The sequence below is a fragment of the Camelus bactrianus genome, chromosome 3 (assembly GCF_048773025.1).
Source record: "Camelus bactrianus isolate YW-2024 breed Bactrian camel chromosome 3, ASM4877302v1, whole genome shotgun sequence".
Classification (NCBI taxonomy): Eukaryota; Metazoa; Chordata; class Mammalia; order Artiodactyla; family Camelidae; genus Camelus; species Camelus bactrianus.
In genome coordinates, this window is record NC_133541.1 from 44003349 (window position 1) to 44027303 (window position 23955).

The following is a 23955-nucleotide window of genomic DNA, read 5'->3' on the forward strand; positions in this document are numbered from 1 at the left end:
AACCACACTTCAATAAACGAAAAAGAAGAGTAACAGATGACACAGCAAGAAGGGGAAAGGCTTGCAAGGTATTTACTAGCTCACATGCAGTCATGGTTTGTGTTGATTCTCACCAAACCCCAAAGTAGATTAGGTCTCCAGGTATTTTCTTTCCTATTATCCTATGCATTTTCCTAACATTAGGAATTTTCCTAATTCCTAATCTATTTTCCTATATACATTCCTAAAATAAATGTATGATTAATTATTTGATCATCTGCCTCCACAAACTCTATGAAAATTGGAACTTTATTTTCCTTATTTGCTGCTATATCCTTGGTGCCTAGCAGTGATCCCATAACATAGTAGGTATCCAGTCAGTACCTTCATGTTGACAGTAGGAAAGAAGACGCTAGAATAACTCTCACTGTTTCGGCTTGGGACACTTTATGGTTTAAGGTAGCATTTGCCCAGACAGGGAACACCTGAAGGAGGAAATGTTTAAGGGGGACATAAAGTAGGGTCAGTTCAATTTTGGAAATTTTGAATTTGAGATGTCAGGAAACTGAGAAAAACTAACTAGCCAAAATTTTCCATTTTAGCCCGCTCTGTTGTATAATAGCCACCTGTAAAAATCCTAATGGCTCCCAACAACACTTGTTCAGCCATCACTCATCCCACAGGATGGGCTGAGGCTCTTCTCCAGAACCTAGTCTGAAGGAGCAGCCCCCTCTAAGACAGGGCAGAAAGTGGAAGCATGAGCAGTCCAGCCAAGCTACACTAGCAAATCTAAAGTCTCTGCTCATACGTTGTATCTGTCACAGCAACTCACATTTCTTTGGCCAAAACAAGCCATGGAGCCAAGCCCAGGTCAGAGGGACAAAGGTCTATGACCTTACTATGGTTTACCACACTTGGGTTAAAAACAGTACAACTCTGAGAGTCAGCAACATACATGCAGTAGATAAAGCTGTCAGAGGGTATGATATCACACAAGGAGTGTGTGTAGAGTGAGAAAAAGGAGTGAACTGGGACTAAACCTGAGGAATAGATAGAGAAGGAGAAAAGCCAGGAAGGAGGCTCGACAGAGCTGGAAGGACTGCAGGAGAAAAACAAGGATGTACACAGGTTTTTGAAGCCAAGGCAGCCCTTATCTGTTCAAGAATCTATCACATTTTAGTTTGTCTTGAGTGCTAAAAAATAAACTTCACGGCAAGAACAGGAGGCCTGAGGAGAGCTGCTGATGTCTAGAGATGAAAGAGCAGGTGGCAGCATCTTGGTCTTAGAAACTGCTCCTGAAGTCTTCCGCCATGGTTCATCCATTTTCCCAACAGCCTACAGTTTTATCTACCTCCTTTCTGGAAATTTCAACTGTCAGGAGTTGATCTGCGCCCTGCCCTCTCCCTTTTCCCACCGTCTCTCCCATTCTGCCAGCCTTTCTTGTTACTATTCATGCTGTCTCTTGCTTGTTGGTCGGCCTACCTGAGGCTCTCACGATGGGGTCAGCAAACTTTTTTCTGTTAAGGGCCAGGTAGTAAATGTCTTAGACTTGGGAGGTCATGCAACCTCTTTTACAACTACTCAGTTCTGACTTTGTGGCACCAAAGCAGCCATAAGCAATATGTAAATAAATGAGACACCTGGCCAGATGAGGCCTGTAGGCCAAACTGGCCAACTCACGCTCTGAAGAAAGGATTCATTTCCGACCATCTCTTGTGGCTTTCCACGATTCTGCTTTGACATACTCTTGCTACAAAATATAAGGATTGGAGGTAAGCAAAGTATAGGCATGACTTCTACTAAATATCACCACACACACATATATATGCAGTTCACCTAAGGTCTTAAGAAATCTGTATTTTTAAAATTTATCCTCACCACCATCAATAGGGGAAAATTAGTTTTAGTGTCCACTTTGAAACAGATGTAACTAAAAAGTCTTCCTTCATCCATGTCAGGAATAAGGCTTTTTGAGAAAGAAACAAACACCTCACCAAGACCTCTTTTCTATTCCAAAGCAAATCATCTTAAAACAGCATCAAAGTGATTGTACTCCTTAGCCCAGCCCCAAATCAGGTTAACTTCACTATTGAGTGAAACAAGATTAAACCATAGTCATGATTTATTTTTCCCAGACACTAGGATCTTAAATATTTAGGTACTTTTTTAAGAGAAAAAACACATTTTTCCTTATAAGTTTCAATTTAACATCAGAAATATGAAAATTTCTAAAGGACACAGCATATTTCCCAGAACTTGATTGCTCTAGGGGAAAAAAAAAAAAAAACAGCCAAGCCATTGAGCAATTTTAGAAAAAAAAAAATCAATTCCAACCATTCCTATGAAAAGCAAATTACACTGAGGTACAATGTCAATTTCCTAATTACAGAACCTCAGAAAAACTTAACAGACGTCTTCTTGCTAATTTCTAAGCGCTCATCACTCAGTGCAAATCAAAACAGAAATAAATTGTCTCCAAATAATAAACACCATGTTTGGGGGTTTATTTTTTTCTGCTTGTTTATTCCTTCTTCCCTAATTGATTTTGAAGAGAAAAATGTTTTTACCTATGTACTTATCCCTACATATTTCTCTTGCTTCAAAAAGCAACCACAAAAGCCAGAAAATAACTTGGGCAAGAAAATTGCTATGTCCTGTCTAGAGTTACCACTGATTATGAATAAGGACAGTTAAACAAAAAAAAGACCAATATCTGGACCAACATCTGGACATTTGTGCCACAGAAATAATCTTAGTAATTACACTCATACTATCACATGTGATCTCTTCTTCTAAAGAGGGATTAAATGAAAAGTAAGGGAAGTTAAGTAACCGGCCAAGAGCGATATGCCTTCAGAGAACAGTCTCGGGAGAATTTCAGGAACTTCCCAGAATGACCAAGTGAATATCCCCTCCTCCAGACTGTGGAGCTGACTCTCTAAGCCACTCCAGCCTTCTCTCTATCCCACTCTGCATGCAGCCTGTAAAACTACTGTTTGTTTTCTATCTCCTGACAAGTAAATTTGGTCAGGATCGAGTTTTTGGAGTTCTTCTCTCTCCCCTTTCCTTTTGCAAAGCTGTGGGGAAACAACAGGTTCTTATTTGCACCTGCTGCAGCTTCTGGTGTTTCTTCCCCCTAGAGACCAAATCATGTACATCTTAGAAAAGAATCTTGAAAGCAAAGGATATGCAAAGCACAGCTGTCCCCTTGGTAACTATGGGGAATTGGTTCCAGACCTCCCGCAGATACCAAAATCCACAGATGCTCAAGTGCTTTATATTAAATGGCTAGTACAGTTGGCCCTCCGTATCTGCAGATGAGGAACTTGTATACATGGAGGTCAGACTGTATAAATATCAACTTTGTAGCACTTTGCAATGTCTTTATTAAAGTTTTCTTGGAAACATGCAGATGTCCCATATTTAAGAACATTAGAATAGAGTCCCCCTATGTTTTTTAATTATCTGTTTCCTCCATGAGAACAGAGGCCTTGCTTTTTGGTCATTATATCCTTAGTTCCTAGTATGGTCACTTTCATGTGAGAGGCACTTAATATCTGTAGAAGAAACTCAGTGCATGTTTGTCAGCATTCACCTTCAGTGCTTTTTCTATAGCGTGGTCCCCATCCTTCATTAATTTTTGGTTCCCTTTTTCATTTTGTCAGTTATGTCTGTGAGAGTGTTGGCTTCAGAATGTTTCACAGGAGGGAAGCACTAGGTATAGAAATCTAGTAGATGTGGAGGTGGGTGCTTGGGGACTTAAAACCACGGTGGCCAATACAAGCTTTTTTTTAATTTTTGTCTTCATTTGATTGGAGATTATTGGGGTGGTGGGTGGGAGCTAAACTTCTCTAAGCCCTCCCTCAGTGCCACCAATTGCCCTGGTAAGTGACGTGTTTTTCTCCTTCTGTCTCAACACTTGTAGATTATATATATGTATATATACACATATATATATATATACGTGTATGTATGTGTGTATATATATATATATATATAAAAAATACGTATATATGTTCTTCAGGTTCAAAACTTACCAGAATGTACTGAAGTATGGTTAGTTCTTTTGCTTTATTCCGTCATAAGAAAATTACCATCTACTCCACATGACTGTTTACTCTTTCTTTTGTTTTGGGCTCCCTTCACAAGCACACGCCATAAGAAAACTGAGTTTTCATTTTCTCTTTTTCAATTCTGTGAACTTCTCTCTTGTCATCTTCATCTAAATGACCTTTCCCTCTGGAAGAGTGTGGAGATTTTCCGCCCTCACATTAATAATTTGGTTTTCTTCAGAGACATGTCTACTCTTCACTGCCCTTAAAGTGAATTTTAAATTATTTGCAACAGTTCTTACACACATCAGCCATCTCATTTTGCAGTTTATCTTGATAATGCCTGTCCTTCTCAGCTCATTTTTTGTTCCTTTTAAAAAAAATACTGTGTCTTCTTGTGTGCAGGTACAATTGCCAAATTTCTCAGAAGCTCTAGGTGATGATTTTCAGAAGAATGCTTTTTCTTTGGGCTTTAAAATGTTATTCTTTTCCTCTTAATATGAAATAACTTTTTAATAATGTCCCTTTTTTTTCTTATTTATTCTCAGTATATTTGGACTACCTTTGGTCCTGCTATCAGCCTACTTTGTAGCTATGTAATTTCCTTTTCTGATCCTTAAGCAGATTTAATATGTTCAGATCCTGATGCAGTTTTCTGTCTAGAAGGCTCCACTTACATCACCTCTGTTTTATGTGGGCAGCATCTCCCTCCTAGCCTAATAGCTAGTTGTCTGATAACTCCCATGATGCTCCGTTTCCAGGGCTCCACCTGTATTTATACATCTCAGTTACAAATGGAACTATCTCAAAATGCACTATATCACCATTAGTCTCTTCTACCACCTACTTACTGCCTTTCTTTCCCCCTGAGATTAAAATTTTGGCCTCACTTTTTAAAATGGGAGAAAAAAATGGAAACAGTATTATGTCTACCTCATAGACTAGAATTCAAGAGCCATGGAGAAGGAACCCCTACTTTTTAACCTAATACACACTTTGGGTCTTAGTCAGGGTACTGTGTCTATTTGTTACTTGCTTTAAATGTTTTTTTTTCTCATTAAGGTATGGCCCATATGAAAATGTGAAAAATCATAAAAGAATTGATCCTCAGAAACTAAGAATAAAAGGGAGTAGAAAGAATTGAGGTTAAGAAGGCAGGGCTGCGCCCTCTTGGCAGGTTTGAATAATCTGCAAGGTATTATTAAAAGGAAATCTGAACTTGCAATGTTGAGCTATCACTTTGGTAACAACAGAGAAAAGAATTACTGGAGTAGATGAGAGTAGTTTGATTATTAACTAGAATGTGAAGATGGAAGTTTTTCAACTAAAGGAGAGGCAAATATGCTGCAAAGGAGAGACAGATGAAAAACTTTAGAAGGTGCAGTTTTCTCGAATTGGAAACCTATGCACATGGGCAAATAAGGGAGAAAGAGGAGTCAAGGGTGCTCCCAAGTGTCTGCCTTGTCAACATCAAGACAAGAAATTCATAAGAAAGTGAAGCCTCAGGACAGGTAGAAATGCATAAACACAGTTTTTAGAAACAGACAAGTTTATTTTGTTTTTGGAAATTGCAGCTGAAGATGTGTAGTCAACAAATAAAATTTGAAAGCCTGAGAGAAATACGAATTGAAAGTAAAGATTAATATGTGATCAGCCTTTAGGTTGTAGCTAAAGGTATAAATGTAATTGCTCAGGAAGTGTTTTCAGAGTGAAAACAAGCAGGCCACGAAAAACTCCCAGGGGGAAAGGTGGCTCTCAGCCCATTTATTACTTCATATTCCTCAAGACTTTGCTCCTCATATCCTCTTGAACCTACTTAGGCCATGAAATTCAGAATTTAGTTCTCTTCCAAGAAAACTGTTCCAAGGTATCAACTTGTGCTCTGGCACACAAACCCAACTAACCAGGCCTTTAGTAACAGCAAGTCTGCCAGCTTAGGGTTGGCACAGGCAGGGATGGAATCATTTACTTGAGAATAGAGGTTCAGATTTGAAATACTGGCTATATGAAATGGGAAACAGAGTGAATTATAATAAATAAGTAATTAGATGACAAAGCAGAGTGAGTGCCTAAAAAGAAAATGCATACATTTTGATATCACTCATTACCTGTGATCATTAGCAGAGGTATAGGAAAAAGAAAAGAAAACAATGTTATATGAACCCAGCACTGTGGTTTTCCAGTATGTCAGTAAACCAGTAAGATGACCTGTTAAACACACTGATGATACTGCTCGAAATGATGCCAGTGGCCCATGATGCGTAATAAGGTTAAATTAAAAGAGACTGATCAAAAGAAGAATATCAAGCACTTCCTGTTTCAATGTGATTGAAAACTAGATGTCAGGGAGGAGGGCAAAATGGTGGAGAAGGAAGATGCTGGGCTAACCTCCCACTAGGAACACACTGAAGAAACATCGACATGTGGACCAATTCCCACTGAAAACAAACCAGACAAGCAGAAGGACGCATACAATCAAGTAGCTGTAAAGAAAGACTGAGATGGAGCCAGGTAGGAAAAGAAATGAAGCACTCAGGTCAGGACTCACATTCCCTAGGCGGGGACACAGAAGAGGAGGGGGATTACATGGGCTCAGAGATCCTCCCTGGGGAGTGAGCAGCTGGAACCACATTATGCGAAGCCCTGGTGTCTGGGCTCTGACACCAGGAAGATGGGTCCCCTTAGGTGGACTGAAAACCAGCGGGGCTTTCAGGAGGGCTACCAAAAACCTAGACTTCTCTCCTAAAGAGTGTGCACATGCTTGCTTACTCCCTGGAACAAGGCGGAGGAAGCAGAATGAAACTTCCCAGGGCTCTGGCCAGTTTCCTGTGACTGCCTCAGTGCATGCCCTGGATGTGCCAGGCTCCTGCTCCAACCCCTCTAGCTCCGGCACAGATCTCCACTAGGGCAAAAGTTCCTGTTGCTGAGGGGAGTGTGCCATTGTAGGAGCTGGAGCCAGCTTGGACCTGACAACGAATCATAAACAGGTGAGGGTGGCCACTGCAGGCACAAGCAGAGGTAGTGAATCAGAAGCTATTTTGATCTCTGACTGGCATGCCAGGACCACTACAGTGTGCATTCCAGCCCACTACAGGAGAATGCTCAGGCCCCTCTTGTTCCAGTGCTGCTCCCCTCTGGAGCAAAGATGTTCCAGCTGGAAGGGGAGTGACCATATTCTTAGAGGGAAAGGAACTAGCCTGGACCAGACCATCAGGCAAGCTGCTCCAGCACCTTGGGATCCAACCCTGCCCCACCTCCAATAGGGCAGTGACAACCACTGAGCTTAGGAGAGAGGCTCCTGCTCACGCCTGGCTGTGGCTCTAGCCCTTCCATATCCAGCCCTACCTCCTACCAAGGTGACAGCTGCCAGCAAGCCCTGAGGGGCGACATGAACTGTGCTTACTTTGGATCCAGCTCTCCCACTAAAGCCACTAGGTACACTCAGACTGCATAGAATCACCTACACAAGAAAATTCCTTGGGATAGTTAACCCTATAACCTAATTTCATAGAGACAGAAAAAGTTAAAATGAGAAGACAGAGGGATTTGTTTCAAATGAATGAACAAGGAAAAAAACCTGAAAAAAAACAACAAACCAAGATAAATAATTCACCAGATAGAGTTGAAAGCATTAGCAGTAAGAATGGTAACTGAACCAGGGCAAAAATGGATAAACAGTGAGAATTTTAACAAGAAACTAGAGAATATAACAAAGAATCAGTAAGCTCTTTAAGGATACAATAACTGAAATGAAAAATACTCAAGAAGGAATTAATAGCAGACTAGGAGATACAGAGGAATGTCTAAGTGATCTAGAAAATAGTATAAAGGAAATCACCCAGTCAGAATAGCAAAAAGAAAAACAAATAAGAAATAAGGACAGTTTAAGGGACCTGTAGGACAACATCAAGCATACTAACATTTGCATTATATGGGTCCCTAAAAAAGAAGAGTGAGCAAAGTGTTGAAAGTGTATTTAATAAAATTGTATCTGAGAACTCCCTTAACTTGAAGAAGGTAACAGCTTATCCAGGTACAGGAAGCACAGAGTTCCAAACAAGATAAACTGAAAGAGACTCACACCAAGACAAATCATAATTAAAACTGGAAAAAAGTTAAGGAGAGAATTCTGAAGGCAGTAAGAGAAAAATAAAAAAGGCACATACAGGGGATCCCTCATAAGGCTTTCAGCTGATTTATCTGCAGAAACTTTGCAGGCCAGAAGTGAGTGACACAATATATTTAAGGTACTGAATGGGGAAAACATACAACCTAGGATGCCCTACCAAGCAAGATTATCATTCAGAATTGAAGGAGAGATTAGAAACAAAAACAAAACAAAATAAAAACACTTCTCAGACAAGCAAAAACTAAGAGCCGATCAACATTAAACTGACCCTAAAATAACTGTTAAATGGTCTTAAGTGGAAAAGAAAAGGCTACAATAAGAAGTAAGAAGTCATAGGAAAGGAAAAATTCTACTAGTAAAGACAAATATATGGCAAAGGCTTTCGATCACATTAACAACACAAAGGATAAAAATCACACAATCACTTCAATGGATGCAGAAAAAACATCTGGCAAAATTCAGTATCCATTTATGATAAAAATTCTTATCAAAATGAGTATAGAGGGAATATATCTCAACGTAACAAAGGACATTTATGACAAATGCACAGTAAGATTATACTCAATAGTGAAAAGCTGAAAACCTTTCCTCTAAAATCAGAAACAAGACAAAGATGCCCACTGTCACCATTTCTTTTTAACATAGTATTAGAAGGCCTAGTCATAGCAATTAGACAGAAGGGAGGAAGGGAGGGAAGAAGGAAGGAAAGGCATCCAAATTGGAAGAGAAGTAAAAGTTTCACTATTTGTATTTGATACTATGTATAGGAAACCCTAAAGACATCATATAAAAACCATTCTAACTAATAAATTAATTCACTAAAGTTGCAGGATACAAGATTAATAAACAGAAATCTGCTGCTTTTCTATACCGTAATAATAATCAATCAGAAAGAAAGCAAGAAAACAATTCCCTTTAAAATTGCATCAGAAAGAATAAAACACCTAGGAATAAACTTAACTAAGGATGTAAAAGACTTATACTCTGAAGATTATTAAACACTGATGAAGGAAATTGAAGATGATACAAAAAAAGGAAAGACATTCCATGCTCTTGCATTGAAAAAAAATTGCTATGATTAAAATGACCATACTACCCAAAGCTATCTACAAATTTAAAGTAATCCCTATCAAAACAATCATGACATTTTTACAGAACTGTACCAGTTTTAAAATTAATATGGAATCACAAAAGACCCTGAATAGCTGAAGCAATACTGAGAAAAAAACAAAGCTAAAGGTATCACACTCCCTGACTTCAGACTGTACTACTAAGCTACAGTCATCAGACAGTACAGTACTGGCCAAAGTGGGAAACCATGAAACTCACAGAAGAAAAAATGGGTAGAACACTCTTTGATACAAATCACAGCAGTTTTTTGGATCTGTCTCCTCAGGCAAAAAAAAAAAAAAAAAAAAAAGCAAAAATAAACAAGCCTAATTCAAGTTAAAAGTTTTGCAGCAAAGGAAACCATCAACAAAACAAAAAAGCAAACTACTGAATAGGAGAAAATATTTGTGAATAACATGACCAGTAAGGGATTAATATCCAAAACATAAAAATAGCTCATACACTTCAATATATACAAAAAAAAAAAAAAACCCCAAACAACTTGAGTTGAACAAATGAGCAGAATACCTCAATAGACACTTTTCCCAAGATACACAGATGGCCAAAAGGCATGTGAAAAGATGCTCAATATTGCTAATCAGGGAAATGCAAATCAGAGCCACGATGAGACATTACTTTACACCTGTCAGAATGGCTAGCCTCAAAAAGACCACAAATAACAAGCATCAGTGAGGACGTAGAGAAAAGGGAATTCTTGTATCCTGTTGGCAAAAATGTAAATTGGTACAGCCACTGTGGAACACAGTATAGAGGTTCCTCAAAAACTAAAATTAGAATTACCATATTATCCAGCAATTCCACTCCTGGGTGTATATCCAAAGAAAAGGAAAACTTTAGTAAAAAAAGATACATGCACTCTAATGTTCATAGCAGCATTGTTTATACAATAGCCATGATATGGAAGCAACCTAAGAGCCTACCAAGAAATGAAAGGATAAAGATGTGGGGTGTGTGTGTGTGTGTGTGTGTGTGTATACACACACACAATAAAATACTACACAGACATGGAAAAGAATGAAATTTTGCCTTTTTCAACAACATGTATGGACTTGGAGGTGTTATTTTAGTGAAAATTGGCAGATGGAGAAAGACAAATACTGTATGTTATCACTTATATGTGGACTCTAAAAAAAAATGAATGAATGTAAAAAAACCAGGAACAGACTCAGAGATATGGAGAATAAACTACTCATTACTAGTGGGGAGTGGGAAGAAGGGAAGGGCAAGATGGGGTAGAGGATTAAAGGGTGCAAACTACTATGTATAAAATAAATAAGCTACAGGATATATTATACAGTACAGAGAATATAGCCAATATTTTATAATTACTTTAATGAAGTACAACCTATAAAATTATTGTACACTTGAAACTATAAAATATTATATATCAACTATACTCGAATGAAAAAAGGGAATTAAAAGTCATAGCATTAGGAAGATAACACAGTTTATAGTTCAATTCACAAAGTAAGATATCAGAGTTCAAGATATTAAGCTGGTCATTGAGGTAAGTTTAGTAAATATATACATGGAAATATGTTGTTAGAATAGTAGTAAAGGCCACTGGAATTAAAGAAACTACATTACTTAGAACGTTAATAGAATCCTCCATGGCACCTGAAATCACTCAAGGGATGGCAAAGGACTATGAGATATGAAATCAGTGAATTTAACAGATTGACAGTCAGTGGCCAAGTAGGTCAAGACCAAGCTTCAAACATGAAGACGTTTCTCAGGAGAGTTGAAGAAAATACATCAAAAAGTAACAGAGGAGAGTTAAGAGTGTCTGACACAAATAGATAGTTAATGAAATGTCTATGGAATGAATTTATGGGTCCTGCTTCACAGTTCCTTGAGTATGAAATAATAAACTCCAATGGGAAATGTGCCAGGAAAAGAAGTGGTGACTAGAACCTTCATACCAGTTTGCAAGACACAATTACAATTTTTTTAGAAATTTTGAAAGCTGCTTATCAAACATAATTATTAAAAATTAGAGATTTTCTGGTACTGATATATATATATACACAGAACAAACAAGTTCATGCTGTATAGCACAGCAGACTATATTTGATATCTTGTAGTAACATATGGTGAAAAATATGAAAATGAATATATGTATGTTCATGTATGACTGAAGCATTGTGCTGTACACCAGAAATTGACACATTATAAACTGACTATATTTCAATTAAAAAAGAGAAAAACATCAGACTATATGACTTTACAATTAAGTCAGTAATATTAAAACCAAAGGTAATAAATACTCAAATCCCTTATTTCCTAATAAATATACATTTTATTATCCATACTTTTGATTTTATTTCCACCCATTGTGTCTATGTGGTGGACATATTGCACAATGGCATGTTACTGAACATCCCTTCCCAAATCCATGTTCAGTAACAACACACTGGGAGCTTGAAATTGACTGTGATTGAGTTTTTACACCACAGAAACTGGTAAATGCTAACAGATCAAGGTTTGATTTACTGTTTTGTCAATTGTCAAGACAAACTATTGCCCATTTGCTGCCTGTTTTTGTAAAGTCTTACAAGAAGACGGCCAATATTCAGTGGTAATGTCTATAGTTCTACTATTGTAAGAGTTGAGGAATTACCACAAAAACTATGTGACAATAAATCTGAAATATTTACTAACTGGCTCTTCAAGAAAAAGTCTGCCAAATCCTGGTTTAGATTTAAGGAAATAATGGTGAAAATAATGCAGATTAAACATAAAATTTTGTCATATCTGTTGACATTTTATTGCGAGTAGCAATAAAATAAAATCTGATAAAAATATTCTCATGGTATTTGAAACCACTATCTGATTCAGCCAAGAAGTCACCCATGTCATGGGAAAATGAGCATGACTCTGACACGTGCCTTCATTGTTTCACTTTCACCTTACCCCTCAATCCAAATGAAAATATCAACCAGCATTCGTGTTGAAATTACATCCATTTGCAACAACTGGTTGGTTATTGATACAAGAGTTGAGCCAAAAATCAGTGAAAATATTCTGTGCAAATGAACTGGCTATACAGCATTTATAATAAAGAGCATCGTGTATTATTTATAAACAATATGCTACACATTCTTTATATTAGTAAAATATTTTAAAAGCTTATGTGTATATACAACACACGTCTCTTTTCAGAGCACATGTTGCTAAATATTTACCAGCACACCACTGAATAATATAAAGATATTAAAGATGGAGGAAGTTAAACTGTATTTGAACATAGTTCATGATTTTTTTGCTATGGAAGGTGAGCAGTACAGTGATGAAACAGTAAGAATCACTGAACTGCATGAGAAATAAAGAATAGAAACATAGGTGCTCAAAAAACAGAACTTTGGTTTCAGAGGAGATCGCTGCATTGGGAGGCAGAGATTGCTTTGATTTCTCTTGACTTCCTAAAGGCAATTAAGGCATAAATAGTTTTGGTGTCTGAAAAAGCTAAGGTCTTTGCTGGGGGTGGGGACTAGGGGTGGGTATTGAGAGCCTTATAATGCCTGTAGTCTGCCTGAGCTCAGGAATTCAAGCTGAACATTTATGAATGACTGAAATCATCCTCACATAGTTGATAGCCCAAAAGGCCCTCAGTACGTCTAGAACCAAGGAAAGTCTGTGTACCCAGTAAGTAAAAAATATTCCAGCCATTCTTCAGTGTTGTGTAGGAATCCTAGCTTCTATTACCATCTCTCCCAGACTATTTCACATGGCTTCAAATCCTCTATATTCCAAATCTTTATCTACAAAGGACTGTTGTTACTCTCCTCCTATCTCCTAAGGCAGTCTCATGTGTCTAAACGAGAAAATACATAGAGGGCACTAAGACACTCAGATGAAAGGCATATGGTTAGTTCAACGCACTTCAGCCAGAAAAAGTGTTCAGCACCTTTGCCTGACAATAAAATACAGAAAGCTTTTGAACTAAGGCCTAACTTTCTGTACCTAACAGTGGGAAGTTAGTCTACTATTTCTTGACCAGATATTAAGATTTAGGCAAATAAAATTCTAGTGGATATATGAGAAAATTATTACATGTATCAAAGAATACTATAGATTTTTCAGAAATTTAGTACTGTGACAGACTAACTGCAGTTTTTAAACAAAGGCAAGGGTTCGGGGAACACATGCACTCAGGTTTCACGCAGAGATTACAGAGTTTATTATATATCATTGACCTCTACACGATGAAAGCATTACTGTTCCTGGTGCGCTGACTGTGATTATTTTGATTTTTCTATGAACTTTAGGGTATGAGCTTATGCAACAGGGCATGATGTTCTAGTCACGTGTCTGCCACTCCCATGTCCACCACTCTCTCCACAAATGTCTCAACTGCCAATTATTATTTCAGCAGTTGTTGGAGAAGGCTTCCTAATTATGTTGTCTAATTGTAGATGAAATAAAGGTCTTTTCTCAAAGAAGGAAAAAAACTAGCAAAATTATGAAGGACATCAACAGGTATTTGTTAAAATGAAAACTCAACTGATAATCACAGAGACATCTAGAGGGGCTTCAAGAAAGGAAGACACCACAGACAAGACTATAAACCTCACGGGTAGCTGCTCAAATTTGGATAGAAGATAATATGCTACAAGGGAACAAATACAAATTTGGAAAACTTATCAAAATTCTACAGTGCAGGGGCCCTTGCTATTACCACCTTCACATAGCTACATCCCTTGGAAGTGTTTGAAAAAGTAACTGAGGTACTGGACCACCAGATAGAAATCTTTCCAAGAACCAAAGTATTCCCTTCGAAATTTCACATTCAGCCACGTCAGTCTGCAGGTATGAGTATCACAGAAGGATTAAAGTAAATGATGAAACCTTGACCCATGAGAAAAGCCTGGATATTTTTGTACCAAGCTGTCTCTCTCTAGAGGTGGAGTTAACATTTGTTTTCTCTTGTGACAAAGATCGGATTCTCTGATTAGTCTGAGAATGTCAGAATAAATGACTGCACTAAAAAGATGAGGTAGGCAGAGGAATGCATGTCTTCCAGTGTCTCACAGATAACAGATCTGCCAATAAGCAAAATGTTCTTTTGTTTTGTTGCTTTTTTATCCTTCAAGTTTTAAAACAAAGTTAAGACTTTGATGGTCATTATTTATTTATATTTTCAAATTTTATTCCAGGTGCCCCAGAGATTCTTCACATTTTTTCATTTTCATTGTCTTAATACACATTCTTTTAAAAATGTGATAGACAGCAATGCATGTACTTAATGGCAACAAACTAAACTTGTTGATCAGGTTAACCAGCTAGTCTATTGTCCTTGGCTAAACTGCCTCATGGTATTCTTGTGCATGTATTTCAACTACTTGTTTTTTTTAATTTTTTAAAAGTTTATACTATTTTAAAGGTTACTTTTTATTTACAGTCACTAAAAAATATTGGTTATATTCCCTATGTTACACAATACATCTCTGAGTCGATCTTACCCCCAATAGCCTGTCCCTCCCCCACTGGTTACCACTAGTTTGTTCTCTGTATCTCTGAGTCTGTTTGTTATATTCACTAGTTTGTTGTATTTTTTAGATCCTACGTGTAAGTGGTATCGTACAGTATCTGTCTTTCTCTGTCTGACTTACTTCACTTAACATAATGCCCTCCAAGTCCATTCATGCTGCTTCCAGGGGCAAAATTTCGTTCTTTTTTAATATTTTAAAATAGACATTAGGGTTCATATATCTTCTATTTAGCTGAAAGCCACTTTTCCATGGGGGACTTTGTAGACAGCATCACCACATACCTCCCCCATCTGCCTTCTGTGTCATCAGACATCTTTTGTCCCCAAGGCAGCTGAAGCAGCTCTTCTCTCTACATCCCTCAAGACAGAGGACAAACAAGACAAGCAAGCAAGGAGAAAGCCAGCCAAATTCAAGCTGATGGCTGTGCACGAAATACAGTGGGGAATAAAACTTTTATTTCATTTTCAATACCTCTGAACTTGAAACCATCTCCTCAGAGCCTTACCCGCCCCCCTTCAATACGACATGGTAAGGGTATCACAAATGGTGTCAGGAAGTGTTTGCAGAAGCATCTTTCAGGCTACATCCAAAGCCATTGTGATCACAGCACCCTTGTGGAGCCCCTGGGCAGGCAGTGGCCCACCACCCTCTCAAGCCGCAGCAGCACGCTCACAGGCCCAGGACGTTGGCCTCCCTTCAGCAGCTTGTCATCCCTAATGGGTCCTGTCTACACCTCTGTGGAGAGGGGAGGTGCTCTCACTAAGGGTCGTTTGTACGAGTGTCATATTCAGCAGCTAGTCTATGCAACCACTCCACAGTGGCCATCTGTCAGTCCTCAGCAGAATAAAAGGGATGAATTTGGAGATGAAGCACTTCAGTGGGAATTTTCTCCCCAAATAGCAAAGGGACCATTTCCTCATAAAGGTCTTTGCAGACAGAGCGAGTCCACATGGGCAGAACAATGTCCACATACCAGTGTCTGAACTCTATTATCCTGCAGGTGCAGGTTTTTATTTGGGAAAGATTCAAACATATACACACAGGCTTATGGTCTCCTAGATTAATCTGCCTATAGAAAAGTTACTGTAAGAAAATAAAGATGCTATATACTGGCCCCAAATCAACCTCTACCACCACAGATGCCCTCCTTTCTGAGTAGAACACCTAGTCTCAAATATCTGACAATAGTTTTCTACAGGACTTGGGTGGCCAGCAAGTGTTAATTTTCTTTCAAGAATATGTACCTCCAAAGAGATGGCACTGAGCCCGCTGAGCATGTAGGCTGAATACTCAGAACAGGTAACATATGGTACTCCATTAGACTCTCATTTCACAAAGGCAGTATTGTTATTATCTCCTTTGGAGGGATGCCTTCAGTGGTTACATCAGAAATGGAGAGTGGATAACTCCCACACTTCCGTCCAAAGTACCAGCTACATCTCAGATGTGACTCAAATAAGCAACTGATGGTCTGTCACCTGCACCGCAGCCAGCGTTTCCTGGGAAATGAGGCAGTCACAGCAGTTGCTAAGGGGGAAGTAATTCTATCATTCTGGCAAAATAGGGAGTTCAACGTGCTTAACTTGAGGGAAATGCTTTCACCTGACAGTAATAAGGACACTTTTCTGAGAAGAGTGTTCAATCCCAAAGGGAATCTGCTTTGAGCTGTGGCAAAGTTAAGAAGACCCTAGAAGCACCTTTGAAGGAATCAAGGTACACTTTTCCAGGCTTCACTCCCATGTCAGTGTATCTGCCATTCTTGCCCAATTATCAGCTACTGTTAGCACTAGGAATTCCAGCACCAAAGAATGTGCTTTTTCTTATGATTCACTTTCCAATAATAATCTTCCTATCTCAGTTGATTGAGGAATGGGTTTAAGGCAACCTTAATAGCATAACATAGCCAACCAGAACACTTACCAGTGTCGAAGCGACCCTTAACACCAAGCACAGAAAAAGAGTTTCATGGTATGATGGCTAAACTTAATGTGTCTAGACTATGGAACCCACTTGTTTGGGCAAACATTAGTCTAGATGTTGCCGTGAAGGTAATTGGGAATATAATTAACATTTACAATCAGTTGACTTTAAGTAAAGCAAATTGTCATTCATAATGAATGGGCCTCATCCAATCAGTTGAAGGCATTAAGAGGAAACACTGAGGTTTTCTAAAGAAGCAGCAATTCTGCCTCAAACACTGCTTTATTACCTAGACCTGTCTTAATAACAGTAGATTTTGTTGGAACATTATAGAGTGCCTGGCACGGTATTTGTGCTTGACATCAGCTTTCTAAGTGAAGTTAAAGCAATTCTTTCTTTTTTTTTTTTTATGAATAAGGAAACAGATTCAGAGAGTTTAAGTAATTTGCTCAGGAATATTCAGATTAAAATCTAGATCTAAATTTTTCAAAGCTTATACTCTCTAGAACACTAGCCTCCCTTAAATTTTGAAACATCTGCATTCTCAATGAACCAACATTCTTGCTAAAAAGATGATGGAAATATTAAGCTTACAGAGATGTAAGAAAAACAACTGGTCATTGTAAAGCATTTTAACATGCGGCGCACAGTGGAAAGAATCAATACAAATAGATGAATCTTCCCACCTCACTGCAAACCAAATTTATTCCAGGCATCTGTACTATACTGAGACAACATTTTCTTTTGATTCTAATAGAACTCATTTTTAACATTAAAATCATATATCGTCAGTGCTAAACATTCTTTTTCATTCTGTACAGTTACAATGAAATCACTGTTTTTTTTAAAAGGACACCTAGAAGTTACTCTTCTGAAATCATATACTATAGACTGAGGTTATAGCAATAATATCGACCATTTATTGATAATGTTTAAGACAAACCGTTTAAGACAAAGTTTGCAATGTAGAGGTTACTTCTGCCAGCCTAAAAGCCCAGCATGCTCTCTTACTTTCACTTTGTCTATTTCTAAGCTACTTCTAGTAGAAAATAACCATTTTTAGCATAGAAGTTGAGGGCATAATTTTAAGAGATGTGCTATCACTTACTGGCTGTGTGAATTTGGAGATAATTATTTAACTTCTCCATAGTTTTCTTCCTTACAAAGTATTAAAATAGTCCCTACCTCGGAGATAGTAGTCAGAGTTAAATGAGGTAATATATGGCAATCACTGAACTCACGCATGACCTAGGAAACAGCCAATAAATATTAACTCTTATTATTATAATAGTGGAAACCCATGTAATACATGCTGTATACTAGGCAATGACATAAGAACTTCATACATATTAACTCACTCTTTATAATAACTTTCTGGGTTTTTTAACACTCTTATGCCCATTTTACTGATGACAATACTGATGCAGATGGAGGTTAAGTGACTTCCAAGGTGAGACAGCTGGTAAGTAGCAAGTGGAATGTGAATTCCATCAGTTTGGCACCAGAGACTACCCTCCTCTCATTTCAAGGTGTAAGTAATGCCCGATTTGTTCTCTTTATTTCTAAACATCCAACACAAACCTATGATCCTTGTGGAAACACAATTTATTGTCACAAGCATGTTATTTCAGCTTCTGACTGGGCAAACCACTTCTGCAGAGCAAACCACAGGGATAAAGCTCTCCATATCACCACACCCCAGCCCAGCCCCCTGTCGCTGACGAACATAGACGCCAAATGATTTAACCCAAAAAGGGTCACACTGTCATTGGTACTTAGGATAACCCAAATTCTAAGGTTTTCTTCTTTATTTAGAAGCCATAGAAATAAGGGTCAATGGTTTTGTTCAAGGGGAGATTTTTTTAAGGGAAAAATTAGCCTTAGATCCTGCACCCTTTGAACTAAGGTGTCTAGACCATGTCTATCCCACTTCTAAAGATTGTGCACTGCTCTCAATTTATGACCAATGTGAATGGCAATCCTTAGTTTTCTTATCTGTAAAATGGATATAATAAAATATACCCTGACTGTTTAATGAAGTTATCTGAAGAAGCAAATGAAAAAAAAAATGTTTTTCAAATTCTCAAGTGTTGTTCAATTGTGATGTGGTACAGAGTGGGTGCTCATGGGGTACAATATTTAGCTGAAAATGGAAACTTTCCAGATCACAATATTCTAAACTACCTCCCCACTCCCCTCCCCCCCCAGTTTCATAGATACAAATATGAAGCCTTGAACAGGGTAAAATACAAAACCAGATAGTAGCAGAGTTGGCACTAAATGAAGAATTGCACAGAAGCCCATGAATTCCACTAACTCACATGTTTAAGAAAGTTAATTTCCTCCTGAGATATTGAAAGAAAACAACCTAAAATTAAAGTGACTTTTCACCCATCACTCTCCATTCAATAAAAAGTTAACTATTTCTCCTTAATGTGACTACAATTTGGAACATCAGGGCAATGCAGGACCAGACTGTGAAGTCACTTTTTTATCATATGCCCTTTAACACTACCAAAGGGACAGGCACTCATCCCAGCTCATGAAATTCTTCAGAGATCACGGCTATCATTAAATACTTCAACAAGTGGCACTAGATGATAGAAAAAAACTGCCAACATTATGATGCTCAGTTGTAACAATAGATGAAAAAGAAGTACAATCTAAACATTGGTATTTAATCTCCAGTCAGTTATCCAGAGAGCATTAAGTCAGTCAGATGAAATCAACATCTTTTTTTTTTTTCAAATACCTCCTAATTCTGTTCTGCAAACTTATATGAAAGTTTCCAGGAAATGCATAAGTTTAAGCGAACAGATGTAAAATGCAAAAGTTGACTTACTTCTATCTTCTACCTGATCACAGCACCTTTCAGCAACAAGGCAAAGTGTCAGCAGGTTGCAGGACCTGTTCCAAACACCAAGAGTTGATGACTGAAGTGGCTATCACTTCCCCCTTATCATCCCCAATGTACATTTTCATCCTTGTGAATTCTGAAGCTTAGATTAACAGCTGCTCCCAGAAATTCTTATTAGGTACCATTAAAATAGTCACAATTACACACATGAAGCATCTATATCATGGAATGACGCTCTAATGGGAACAATAAAATCACTGGAGACATTCTGTCAACACTCCTGCACTATCCAAACGACAAAAAAACTGCAATAACGTGATATTTCTACTAGATATAATCAATCAGGGTTAATCCAGTGTCTTTTACATGCTCACCTGTGTGTCAAGCACTACATGGGTAAGAAAGGACCTCTGCCTTGGAGAGTTCACCACCATGCTGGAGGAGCATGGCTTACATCATGAAACAAAGAACAGTGCAGGGCACAATGCAGTTAAAGTGTGAAGGTGTATAGGTGTGTATCCACAACCACACTGTGGGTGCTCCAGAGAGATGGAAATCTGCAAAGGCTGGAGAGAGGAGACAAAGGAAGAAAATGATCTAAGTCAGAAAACTTGGATCTACATAAAGGAAGAATGTCATAAAAGGAAAAATGAAGGTCAAATAAAATATATTATTCTCTTATCCTTAACTGATTTAAAAGATAGCTATTTGTTTAAAGTAGTAATAGTCACAATGTATTGGATAATTATACCTTACGGAGAAGTGAAATAAATGACATCAATGTTTTAAGAGAGGATACTGAGGAATTGGGAATACTGTTTCCTGCACTGCGTGTAAGGCAGTATAGTGTTATTTTAAAGTAGACTTAGTTTAAAATGTATATTCGAAACTCTAGATTAACCATCTTTTTAAAAGGTATGATTGATATATTAAGGGAAAGGAAAATTCAATCTCATAAATGCTCAATTAAAGCCAGAGAAGGTTAAAAAAAAAAAGTGTGCATTGATGAGGAATTGGGCTAGTAAAAAAAAAAAAAATGCTGATCATGAGCTGTGTATGTTGGGGCCTTTTCCACTTTCAAATAAGCAGGCAGGGTTTTTGTGACTTCTCTGGGCGACCCCTTTATGCCGTATATGCAGGCTGTTGCTCGGGAGTGCCGACTCCCACCCTGAAGGCCTTACTTCTCTCTTGATCACTTGTTTAGACTCTTAGAGAAGAGCCCTCCTTTTTTTCTCGTGGGGGCAAACCCTTAACTGACAGCAGAACAGCAGGGAAAGGAGAAAGGCCAGCTGACTTCTACAAACAGATGTTTAAGTCCTCTGTTCCATTCCATTTCTTACCCTCTACTCCAGTCCTTGGATTTAATAGATGTAATATTTCTGGTTCCCAAATGAAATGAATAGCATAGAGAACTAGGTTTGAGAATAGATTAAAAGTTGGCCCTTACAAACAAGTCATATTTTGCTGGGATAGGCTTGAAGAGTCTTTTCAGCAAAGGCTACAAGAGGTGATGAGGCTTCTCTCTTCAACCTCTTGTGTCCTCACAGAGGATGCTGTGATAACCATTTTTCCAGAGTAAGGTTATGGGAAGCCTCTTATATCTTCAAACAAACTCATCATCCAGAAATTCCAGCATGGTGATTTATATGGTTGCAAAGTATCTTTAGCAAGTCCTATCACCTAGGTCTCACCGTTGGGTTCCAGGTACAATTTCTTACTATGCCTCCTCCAAAATGATCTTTCTATGTGGTCCTGTCTCGTTGCTTCTATGTAATGATGGCCAGGCAGCCATTTGCCTCCAGCCTTTCAAAACTTGGAGGGAACTGAGCAGGGGTCCTGGCCAGGGCTGTTTCCCAGGCCTGCAGCTCCTCCTTGGCTGTAGCCCTCCCCATGCATATTTTAGGCTGCAGTTTCCTCCACCTGCCCTCACTCAGCACTCCTGCTGCCCTTCGTCTCTTGACTTGTACTGGCACCTCTCATCTGCTGGGGACTAAACTCGCCTCTCCCTTTCCTTCAGTATCGATAACTTACCTTTTTGCTGTTCATCTCATTTAAATTGTTCTTGGGAGATCGCTGTAATATGGATTTCTAAATCTATTAGAATTTAAGTTCCATGTGGGTAGGAATCTTGTCTGTTTTGTACACTGATATATCCCCAGAGTCTAGACACCTAAAATGCCCTCCATATATCTATGCTAAATAAATGAAATTTCCAACATACCAGCAAGAGTACCAATTTTTCTTACCCTCAGAAAGCTTATGGTAATGAAAGCACTTCTTCAAATACTCTCCTTTCCCCTTCTTACTCCACACACCCATGCCCTGTACCTACTTCACTCCTGATAGCTGGGGAGAAAAATATTGGCCTATATTTTCAAATTCACCCCTTAGCATCAATACTTGTGTCATATGCTTTATATACATTTCGCCTATTTCTTACAAAATGTCTCATGGTCCTTACTATTAGACGTAAAGTTGAGGGCACAGGATGAGAGGGATACAAATCATTTGCCCAGGAGCTAGAGCTGGAAAGTTGTGAAGCCTCAGTTCCAAAGTGATCTCTGCCTAGTACTAGTAGTATTAAGTATATATTTACAGAAATTTTTTTTAGAGAGAACAAGGAAGCTGGAGGTAAGGGAGTCTATAAGATTTAGAATAAAGACAGGGTTTGTGTGCAGGTGTTAATAGTCTCAGCTTCTGGGCTGTGAAGTTGAGCTCACAACTTGAATGTCAGCTTATGCAAACCACCGCCAGCACTGGGACAGCTCTAGCAATGACTAAGCCAGGCTGAGGTAACGGGAGGGGAAAGGAGAGTGCTGCTTCATCTGAACCACTATTGATTTACAGGTACGAAAAATGAGATAGGAGAAAAGGAAATCTGAAGACCTGTCAAGTAATAAAATTCATTATTTGCTTGGAAAAAAGGGGTCCATTCTTTCCCTTATCACAAAACAAGCTGTTCACTCCAAGAATGTGTTAAATAGACATCTCTGTCAAGTTTGTAGACAAATAGAGCTTTGTTTAAAATATGTAAACAAAAGCATCTCTCTGACGATTAATGATGTCTTCAAGAGGGAAAGGACTGAGGGTCTCTAGCTTGCAATATTTCTACCATCATTCTCTTGTCCTATTATCTAAATAATGCCAGGAGTCAGGAACAACCCTCAAGATCTCAACACTATAAAATAATACACACACTCTGTGCTGTGACCTCAGACTAAATTTTAATTTGGACCCATATTTTTCATCTGACCTCAAAGTGAGATCAAAATGAGGTAAGAGTTTTGCAAACTGTAAGCTAAGCTGTATTGTAACTATCTAAAAAAATAAGTTCTTTGTTAAAGGAGGAATAAGTTGTCCTTCTAGAATATGGCATTTTCAAAACAGCTTTTTTACTAAGTATTGGAAACAGTAGGACATTTCTGCACAATTAATGTATTTGGACCAAAGTATTTGGAGGAAAAGGTAAAAAAAATTTTTACTCTCATAAACCAAATTCAAAATCTTGCACCAAGTACCAGGAGTTATCAAATGCATTCTATGGGATTATCTTAATCATTCCTTCACAACAGAATGGAGAACTATTGTCTTCCCAGATTTTACTAGGGAAACGCAACTTCAGAAAAGTAAAATTGTTCAGGATTTCATAATAAGTGGTAAATGCAACCATCAAACCCAAGTTTGATCCCAAGTCATATATTCTTCACATTGATCATATTATTGTAGCTAGAAGTGTAGATGACTGTTTTCCACAGGACTAAGGGGAAAGATAACCAAGCCAGCAATCCAGCCATTTATTAAAACTGTTTCCTAACCAGACTTTGAAGGAAATCATTAAGGATTTCACTTTCTATTTCTTCATTTGCATACAAGAAACCAAGGCAAAAACATAAGTAAATGGAAAGTTATGTAACTGATCCAGAATCAGGTGGAAAACTGTATTACAATAGTTTTTACAATCAAGTTTCTTTCTTAAAAATATCTGTATATATAATAGGCTGTGTATCAAAAAGCAAATGAGCTTAAGTGGGAAAAGGAGGTAAAAATATATTGAGACACTGGATGATGGACCCAAAAGAGAAAACATGGTTTCTGCAAACAGAGATTTAAGATTTAGAGGTAAGGGAATTTTTAGGGATGGAAAGTTCCTGTAAGTCATTTGGGATATGTGACTGAGGTGGGAGAGACTGGATGACCACTGCCATTGAAGAAGCTGGGTATTGCTAGGCTCAAGGACTGTGTAGACAGTCTATGTGAGCCGTCAAGTCACCAAAGATGATGATGATACCCAGGCAGAAAGCCTGGGAAGGTCTCAGAGTCCTCTCTATGTAAGTGAATGACTAGGGAGTGGAAGTTGACCCAAAGGAGTTCTTTTATATAATAGTTTATGAGGAC

At 38.2% G+C, this 23955-nt stretch overlaps 1 long non-coding RNA gene across 1 annotated transcript in view; it reads right to left on the reverse strand.

Moving 5' to 3' along the window:
- The window catches only part of LOC141576226 (uncharacterized), a 307600-nt gene that overhangs the window by 280867 nt on the left and 2778 nt on the right, over nt 1-23955 (reverse strand). The window contains exon 2 of the long non-coding RNA XR_012504541.1: nt 19546-19610. This is a non-coding gene — a long non-coding RNA (uncharacterized LOC141576226). The remainder of the gene's footprint in view (nt 1-19545; nt 19611-23955) is intronic.